Source organism: Pagrus pagrus (genome assembly GCF_965226575.1).
Source record: "Pagrus pagrus genome assembly, chromosome: 3".
NCBI lineage: Eukaryota > Metazoa > Chordata > Actinopteri > Spariformes > Sparidae > Pagrus > Pagrus pagrus.
This window is the reverse complement of record NC_140187.1, coordinates 29,065,909-29,075,741: the sequence shown is the minus strand read 5'-3', so window position 1 is coordinate 29,075,741 and position 9,833 is coordinate 29,065,909. Positions and strand designations below refer to the sequence as shown.

The 9,833-nt window shown below is 41.6% G+C and overlaps 1 protein-coding gene across 1 annotated transcript in view; it reads left to right on the top strand.

The window, feature by feature from the left end:
* Positions 1-1,432: 1,432 nt before the first annotated feature.
* cntn3b (contactin 3b) overlaps positions 1,433-9,833 on the top strand; it is a 59,489-nt gene continuing 51,088 nt past the window's right edge. Inside the window, 1 exon segment of the mRNA XM_084348428.1 lies at positions 1,433-1,994. The gene's annotated coding sequence lies outside the window, so the exon portion shown is untranslated.

The window sequence follows — 9,833 nt, the reverse complement described above, 5'->3', positions numbered from 1 at the left end:
AATGGGGCCCATGGGCCAAAGTTGGTCCGCCATAAGGTTCAAGGTATTCATTTTGAATGTGGTAAAATGGCCTTTAAATATGTAAGATCCCTCATTATTATTGATTATTATTCATAATCTTAGCATGGGAATAGGGAATTTGGGAACCTTTAGAATAGGTGTTGCTTTTGGCCCCGAGGTCCACCATTTAGTTTCGGTTTTGGCCCTCCAAGGGAAAAAGTTTGGGCACCCCTGCTGTAAACCCTTCACAACAGACCTAAAGTCATAAACTTTCAGAAAACGTGTGAAACAAAAAATAATGATCTTAATGTAGCTATTCAACTGAGGAAGTTTCATGGTGCTATTGGTTCAGAGTGTCAGATATTCTGTCAAAGCAACTTGTAAACTGTGATTTTGTTGTTCTATTCTGTACATACGACATCGATTGCATATCTGAGAGCGATCCCTCCTCTGTGGCTCTTCCTCAGGTTTCTTCCATCTTTTTTTTTCCTCCCTGTAAAAAGGTTTATTTTTCTCAAACATGGCAAGTTTTTCCTCACTCCAATCGAGGGTGTAAGGACAGAGGATGTTGCTCACTGTGCAGATTGTAAAGCTCACTGAGGCAATGTGATTGTGATTTTGGGCTATATAAAAAAATTGATTTGATTTGATTTAGTTCAAATGTTTACCCTTATCACCATTTTTGTCTTTAAAAAATGAATTATCTTACACTTACATACACCAAACATTCCAGTTTCATCCCTGTCGATGTCCTAAAGGTTTTCAGAGGGTTTGCTCATATAGCATGCACATCAACATATGTATTATATATGATTTTATCCCTAAGACATCTTTTTCATGCCTCAGTTGCATCTTGAAACATTAAAGTTTAGAAAAATTGTAGTACAAAATATTATTGTCTGAATATAAGCAGTCAGCCAGCTAAGTTTCATGGTGATCCTTATCCTTATACTAAATCTTCTGTCTCTCAGCTGCAGTGTCTTGCCTCCTGTGTGGTCTTCTTCAGCACATCCACTTTGTAGACTCTTTAAAGTGTTTCAGGATGAAACCCGATCCCACACTCCGAGGGCTCTTTCTACATCTATTAAAGACTAAACTTGATTTTTTTTTGTATGTATGTATAAAAACCTCTTGTGGGTCACTTCCACTCGTGCACATCACTTTTGCCTCCTCTCCCTCTCCTTTGATTGGTCAGCAGAAGCCTCATTTCACTCCCTACATGCATCAATTTACCACCAACACACCATAAACACGTTTCCTGACAGGATCAGGCATGAGGCAGTTCGGTTATTGTGATAAATGTTCACTTTTAGCTTATTATCATAACGCCCTCCTCAGCCTTTCTTCTCTTCTTTCAAACCGAATAGCTGATGATTCCAGAAACAGTCCTGTAAATGTCCACTTCATCTGCACGATAAACACCCTGAGATCAAATGTGCGCTCACTTAAAGCACAGGAATGGCAGGTGCCCATAAGGGTGGTGGCGCATTACTGTGCTGCGATGGGTGTTTTTCACGCGTCACCAGTGGGCGCCTCTTCCTGCGCACAAAGAGAGCAGAGCCCGGGGATGCGCACAATGTGAGTCTCCGCTCAGAGGCACCGCTGTCCTCTCTGCGTCTTGGCAGCATCTTTTGTGGAGTGTAACACGAGGAGGTCGAGGATCATTCCCCGGCGCTGCGCGTTATCATCCTCGGCACCGCTAAAAAAACTCACTGACTGTGGAATTTACCGAGCTAGAGGTTACTGTTAGTCCCATCCTCTAAGACGCACTTAGACGGAGCAGAATTTAAAAACTGCTGGAGCAGAGAGGAGAGGAGGAGAGGAGAGGAGAGGAGGAGAGCAGAGCGAGCTCTTCTTTTGGCTGCTCAGAGGACAAGAGTTGCTGTGAGAAATGTTCCCCGCTCACCAGAGCCTGAAATAACACATCCGACGGATACTGGAATTACAATCAAAAGCAGTTTAATGAAGAGGAAAAAAATTGCGTCCTAGAACAAGTAAGTATCCGGTCAGAAACCATCCCTGGCATGCTTGCACGTTATTTCCCTGCCTCTTTTTTAAAAAAAAAATCTGAATATGTGAGGAACTGGGTGCTGCTAAGTTTGCATCCTTTGCTTTGCAGAGAAATAGTAGCGAATAACAACTTCAACGATACAACCCCAAAAAGCCACATCCCCGTGTCGAGATGTCTTAATCTGATGCTCTGGAAACCGGAGACAGAGTGTTGCCTGCTGATAGTGGTCACACATGCATGATGCTGATGATTGCGTTTCTAGACGAGCCTCAAATGCTTTTGGATGGTCCCTACTGGGATTCCCACTGCTGGGGCTCATTTCCCCCCTCATCTAGGACAAAGTCCATATGGTGCCGCTCAGCTCAGTCACACAGAGAAACAGCATCAGGACTGTGGAGAGAGAAAAAGCTGCCTCTCTAACTTGTTCAAGGCAATTATTCCAGTCCCCGCAGAAGAAAAGAGTCTTTACAGTGTGATCTTATGTTGCTCAATTGTATCAGTGTCACCTAAAAATCTTAATATTCTGATATTTGCTCAGCATTTTTCCTCCAGGATGAGGATAATTGCAACCTACAGGGGAGAGTTACCAGAGGAATGAACGCTTCACTCTCGTTTTTTTCTGGAAATCCAAATGTTTGGCCACCAGTGGTCCGCACACAAGTGTTCTTTTCTCCCACCCAGGCTGCTAAAGGACAGACCCAGCAGTGAGGGGAAAAAAACGCTCGTCCCGCTCCGTCTTCAAAGTGTCCTACCATTCAGCCGGGATTGTAATCGTCCCCCCCTCTATTCATGTTTATTTATAGATCCTTTGCACGTATTCTGAGCTATAGCCAAATGAGAGGTGAGACACGTCTTTGAAGCCATGCGGTGAATTATTCTATAACGCGGCAACATCCAGCATTGGCAGTGCAGGGATGAAAAAAAACACACATAACCCTTTCTGATTGAACCAGAGTGGCAATTACATTGTACAGGCAGTTTCCTTTCCAGGAAGCCTGAGAAATGGATTGAATAGCATAAAAAAGAGGAAAAAAAAATACATGTAAAGGGGCTGCCTGAGTGTCTGCTGCGCCTCATCCTTGACCTCCAGTTGTATCTAGGATGAGGGTCTGGGGATGTGGCTGGCTGATGATGGGGTTGAGAAATGGATCGCTGCTCCCTTCTCTTTTAAGTGCACTTACTCTCCTGCCCCTGTGTTAGGCAGCAGCTGAGGGATGCAGCCGTGTTTAACATTGCAGGGAGTCACTGGGGGCGTCCTGCTGTCTTCAAGGGATTCGGTGATTTTTCGCATGAAAATACACAGCTGTATAGTGTCGCCCTGCCCAGATGTTTAGCTCCACTGTGGTAAACAGATATTCATTATGTAAGAAATAAAATGTCAGAAGAGGTTACGAGCGAATGAGAAATTAATTTCTTTGTTTTTTACCGTCCCCTCCTTTCAACTTGAGTGGCATTCCACAATCAGACGCACTCATTCAGCTCGCTATATGTTGTCCCCCAGCATTCAGACATGACCTTAGCCACGGTTTCTTAATCACGCCGTCTTATTCATACATGCACAGTGCGACCCGTCCGTCACACGTGTGAAGTGGCTACTTTTTTATTTAGCCTGCGAGGGCTGTGCTGGAAATGAAATGGAAGAAACATCTCAGGAGAGAACAATTCCTTCATGAATGTTAATGTAACAGCTGTTGAGATTGTGTGTGTGAGTGAAGGGTGGGGGGGGAGGCATTACATGAAATGCCTCTTTATTTGAAACCTTATTGTATAATTTGCCTTGGGAGGCATTACTCGCTCACCTGAGATGATGCACGAGTTTCTGGCGCAATCAATACCCAACAATTACTCCTACTCTGCTGCTTCTTTTTCATTTCACAAACATCTCGCTGTAGCCTAAGCCTGGAATATACAGGCACTAAGCTCCGCTCTTATTTGTTAATCACGTCACTTATTTCGCTATCCACCCTCGCTCATGTAAAATAGACTCATGCAGGTCTTAGTCGGAGTAAATTAGGAGGCATCAGTGCGCCGTTGATCGTGAATTCTTCATTCATTTGCCAAAAGCACAGAGCAGCTGTGTATTCAGATGGAGCCGGTCCCTGGTGGCGGATCCTTGTCTCCCAGGTTGTCTTGCTGAGTGATTTAATGGAGATGGCAGCAGATAGTCATAAAGACAATAACTTAGTGGAGATGAATGCATCATATTGTTGTAGTGAATTCATACCCATTGTGCCACGGCGCTCAGTTTTTGAAAGCGAGGGCTTTATTTTTTTTCTTCTTTTGCATGATCTGATATATCTGGATCTCCCGGCTCTGTGTATCGCCTGTGATCTGAATACAGACCTTGAGCGTGCACACCCCTCTGATAGAAAACTCTCTCCATTCCTCCCTCCCTTATTAGATTCTTTTGCAATTATGCTGCCCTCAGGGGGGGAAATGGATGCCTTTAACCACCTTTCCTATCAATTATGTGCCAAACAACAGCCCCACTAACCAAGAAGTCATCTCATTTACTCTGGAATGCGTTTAGTCAATGACTTCCATTAGGTTTAGCTTCTGTGGAGGTGAAAGTGTGATGCCTCATTACATTTGGCAGAGCAATCTTTTGCTCATCATTTCAGCTGCGAAAGCCGGAGAAAGAAAATGCCGTCTCACCTTCATCACCACAGAAAAAGAGTTTTTCTTTCCTTCAGTTTTCTCTGTGTCCGGAGTTTGTTTTGTTCTTTTTCTTTTAGATCTGCTAAAGCTTAAACTCATGCAGCTCTGCGAGGTTTGACACTGGTGCAGCTTTTTGAAGGTCAAAAGTTACACAATTCTTTCTTCAATTTTAGCAGCTCTGAAATGGCTTTTGGAGCATCGTGAGACACTTAAGTTTCCCTCTGAAAAGCTGGCCACTGAAAATAAAATTTTTCAAGGCAGGACGAGGCGCCTTTCCTGCACGATCTGAAATTGCCTGTTCGGGTTGTTCCTAAAACATCCTAATTAATGTTGCTCAAGGGTCATCATTGCAACCGACCAATCAACATTTTTGTAATGTCAAAGCTTTATGCCTCGCATGGGGGATGTTAAACTTTCTTAACATGTGGTTAACATTGTGTAAGGGTCACCAGAATAAATGTTGGTATGCAAGTTAATGCAAACCATGAATATGTTCCAGCTTTACATTTGTGTAGGTTCAATTGTATCTTGTCACAGTGCTTTGCTTATTATCTGGTTAGGTTAAGGCCCAAATATCACTTAGTTAGGGTTCGGACCATATTTTGTTTTGGCTTAAAATACCTGGTTTTGTAGCCACAGTCGCGGCTTGAAAATGTCCTGAGTTCTACTTAACAATATCTAGTGCTGTTGCCCTTCACATTCTGAAACGCAGTCTTGAACTGCAGTCACTGGCTTGGCAGCCTTCTCGCCTGTGACTCCACCACAATCCCCTCCACCTTCTGACAAGAAAAAAATCAACACATAATGTAACACACTTTGTAGAAATGTCAATATGGCACATACCCAACCCGTCCTGATCAGAAAAATGACCATATAGGTCAACTGTGAAAGTAGCTTATAATGACACAAGTTTACGTTTCTTGTTCGGCAGCACCCTCTAGTGGCTGTAGTAATTAGGAAACAAAGAAGGAAGTCAGGTGAAATAGTATAAAGAGCGATAAGTCCATATAGGGAGGTGGGATGGATGGATGGATGGCTGGGTCAAACCAGCACAGGTCCTTCACCCTGGAGACCGCAGTTCAAGTCCAGTGTGAAAGAAAAAGTCAACAGTGAATTATTCTGACCTACTAAGGAAGTGAAGTTACGTAGGTGCGTTTGTAACTAAAGTTAGTTATTTTAACCCAAACCACAATGTTTTCCTAATTGTAACCCAGTAGTTTTAGTACCTAAACCTTACCAAACTGTGAAAGTCCAGTACACAGTCACTGTTCCGTTGCAACTGTCCTATTGTTTTGGGAACAGAGATAGAGGTTGTTTAGGAAGTCACTGGTAATCTGTGTTCAGTCATTATGGTAAGAGAGTGTGTTTTTCATATGACTTGGACAAATTTGAGTGTATCCGTGTTTTGCAGAAACGCTACTTGCTAACACTTTATTGCTGCTGTAAACCCAACCAAGTAGTATGTCAACAAAATCTGGGGAAAAAAAAATAGTAAAATATAATAAATTAACTAAGTGTAATAATAATATATTAACAATAGTACAATACGTACCAAACAGGAAACAAACCCGATTGTACTTAACCCATGCAGCCACAACAGCTTGCTACCAATGAGGACTTAGTCGGATGAGGAGCACCACTAACACGGGGATACCAGATAAATCCACCTTTCCTGCACAATGACTGGTAATACAGGCTTTTAATGGGCCTTTTAATGGACCATTAAATATGAAACAACTCAAAGAAGCAAACGCTCAAAAGAGGAAAATGTCACTGCATGTTTTACAGACTGCAGAACGAAGCTGTGCTCAGGGACAAACATCAATCATATCAGCAGAGACACCGTGCCATGAACTGTATAACACCCAACTTGCAAAGAAAGTCGTTTTGAGGAGATTTTCCTCTCAGGATCTTGAAGCTTTTTGGACTGATGGGTTGGGATGGCGAGGTCGGATTCTCCAGAAAGTGGATGGCAGTTAATACTGCACTCAAACTGAAAAATGCAGCACACATTTTTTTTTTTTGCTCCAGTAGAATCTCAAACCGTGTAATCCAATGTGATGGGTTTTTAGAGTGGCAAAACGCCCCCTAAATTTTAAAAGACACCAGGAAATCCACTCTGAATCGCACTGTGCCTGCAATTACACCAGATGAGGAACAATTACTGGCACCAGGATAGTATAGCTAAGCCAATACTGGCCATTAAGTTATGATCAGGAAAATGGGATGATTCCCCCTCCTTCTGCAGCTGCTTCAAGCTCCTCCATAGGATTATGTAGCCATGATTTTCACGTCAAAGCACAGCCACAATCCTACAGTTACAAGTTGACGAAACAAGTGAGTGGTTAGTATTTAGGTCTGTTTCAAGAATTCCAAAGATAGCCCTGGGTTAATCCGCATAACAGGGTTGTGTTGTAAGGATGAGGGGTTGGGTTGAATTCTTAATCCTGAGAGGCATATCAGTTTCCACTTACTGTGATGTAGGTCAGAGCTTGTGCAAAGCCCCTCCTGTGCCACTGATACTACAATTACAGTCTTAAGACGCTCCGTTCCACCTCTGTATAAGAAAAGTTGAATGGCAATTTTAGGTCATTGATCACTGGTTAGATTGGATGTCTGATGCAGCAATTTGAGGATGATCAGCCTTCGAGTGGAGGGCCTTTTGACACTAATGGGTGATGAAGGTTGGAGATACTGTACCTGGAATGATGAAATCTTCTCTCACAATTAAATTTTATATCAAGATACATTGATATTGTGATGCAATGATTGGATTTTATTTATTTTTTTGCTGGTTAGGGAATTAAATACCTGTTAAATCAAAGCACGCCATCCAATTGATGTAGAAGTTTAATACTTGTACAAAGCAATTCGTTTCAAGTATTTGCAACATTTCCAGCAATGGGATTAAGACAACCAGAGATATTAGAGGGGCACTCCAGCATTTGTAACTCCAGCTCTTAACATAGGTCTTTTATTCTAAATCGCTTGTCGGTAAGATGATTTTTTTGTCTCATCCCCAGCTGGTCACATATTGACGCTTGCCGCAGATGGCAGTCGACCCGACGTACAGTCCTAAAGCATCTGTATTACTGGCTTCCCAACAGGAGCTTTAAGCAGTGTTTGGGAAGTTAGTTAAAATGTGTAATTAATTACTTCTAACTTACTGCTGATAGAGAAAGTAATTATACCACTTTTGTAATCACTAAACAGCTAAAGTAATTAGTTACTTTACTTGTTACAGTACTTTACTCAACCCAGCTCCTTCAACAACTCCCTGCCCTCCAACTAGAGCTGCAACAAGTAATCGGTTAATCGTTCAGTGGTTAATTAATAAGTTAATCACTAACTATTTTGATAATCAATTAATCAGTCATTTTTTTAAAAATAAAACATTCTCTGATTACAGCTTTTTAAATGTGAAAGTTTTCTGTTTTTTTTACTCCTGTATGACAGTAAATCATTTTGAGGATCTGAGGACTTCATCTTGGGCTGTAGCACTAATGGACATGTTTTGCCATTTTCTGACATTTAATAGACCAAACAACTCATTAAGATAATGATCAACAAATTAACTGACAATGAAAAAAATAGTTGCAGCCCTACTTCCAACAACACCAAGGCCACCACATCCACTTAACTTATGTATTCTGTGTGTAGGAATAGAAATAGAAAATGAGACATTGTTAGATTAAAGAGCACCTAGCCCATGTTTACTATGGCTGTCACAAACAAATTCAAAATCAAGTTAATAATTAATCTCTGAACTTCAAGTGGCAATGGACAACTTTACCCCCCTAGCGTTTCCAAGTGGTATTATTGTTGGTGTCACTGTTGCAATGACAACATAATCACTTCCATTTTCATGAAAGTCACAAATATCAATAACACAGAACAAAACATGATTGTATTCAATCATTTAGTCTATAATAGAAATGGACTGCCAGTTAATCTTCCTTTCCCGAGGGACCATGCGCCTGGTGACAGACAAAAATTGCCAATTTACCATTTATTAACTATGATTATGGTAAAGTGTTACCAAACTAACACATACAGTAATTCTGTTGAATTAATTGAAATACTACCAAAGTAGCCTAACAGTGTATGTAATTGTCTAGAATTGAAGTTGTTCCTTCATTTGAGATGAGCTGCTGCCTCAGTTGAATGATAAGGAAACGTTTTTGTAAGTTGCAGTTTACACAATCAACAGCCTTGCCTTTATCCACGATTTGTAGTGCTGAATTCAAAATGCTGTCTAGGCTCTCAGATGGTTTGATTGTGCCTTCACCACGGCTTGCTAGTCTTTCAAGGAGAACAACAATAGCCCAGTTTACTGAAAGAGCAACAGCACCTGCAGCGTCACACGAGTACTTCATGTTGTGCCTTTACACTGTCATATTCATATTACAGACTTTCATGATCAAAAATTGTAGTTTGACGTTGAAGACAAAATAACAGCCCCAATTTTAACTGACCATTACCAACCAGCAGCTAGTTTAGCCCTGCACATAGGACATCCTCACAGTGGAGCTGCAGGGGTGTTCGCATTCCTCCCAAGTCTGAACAAAGCCAGATAATTCCCAAATTTAGACTAACAAAAGGCTTGTTAGCTAGTCAAAAATACTCAATATGTAGATAATTGAAGTTACGGACCACACTCCTCCTCTTCTGGCATTAACATGCTGCCTCCCACCGCTGCCCAGACCAGTCTTGAAAAGTGAAACTGTGTATAACTAAACTCCTGGTTAAACAGAAAACCAGCCCACCCTCAAAATGTCACAGCATTACAGAGATTAGTAACTGCAGTGTAATTACTGAATTTCAAAATGTAGCCCCTTAACACTGTGTTACTGACAGAAGTAATCCCAGTGCTGTAATCCACTCCTCAGGAAAGCGTCGCTGCCCAACACTGTATTCTCCTGATGACAGTTATGCTAATGACATAGTCAGAGTCATTGTCTCAGACTTGAGAAAGCTCTTCCAGAGCCACAGAGGAATACAGCTGTTTTCACAGGCTGAGTAGTACTTCCTCTACAGTAAATGGCTCTTAATGTGTAAAATTGTTGGAGTGCCCCTTTAAATGGATAAATACTTTGGTAGTAAAAGGTGTGGTTGACAAATTTCTATCCTCTTTAAGAATATATTATTATGTCACTCAGCGTTA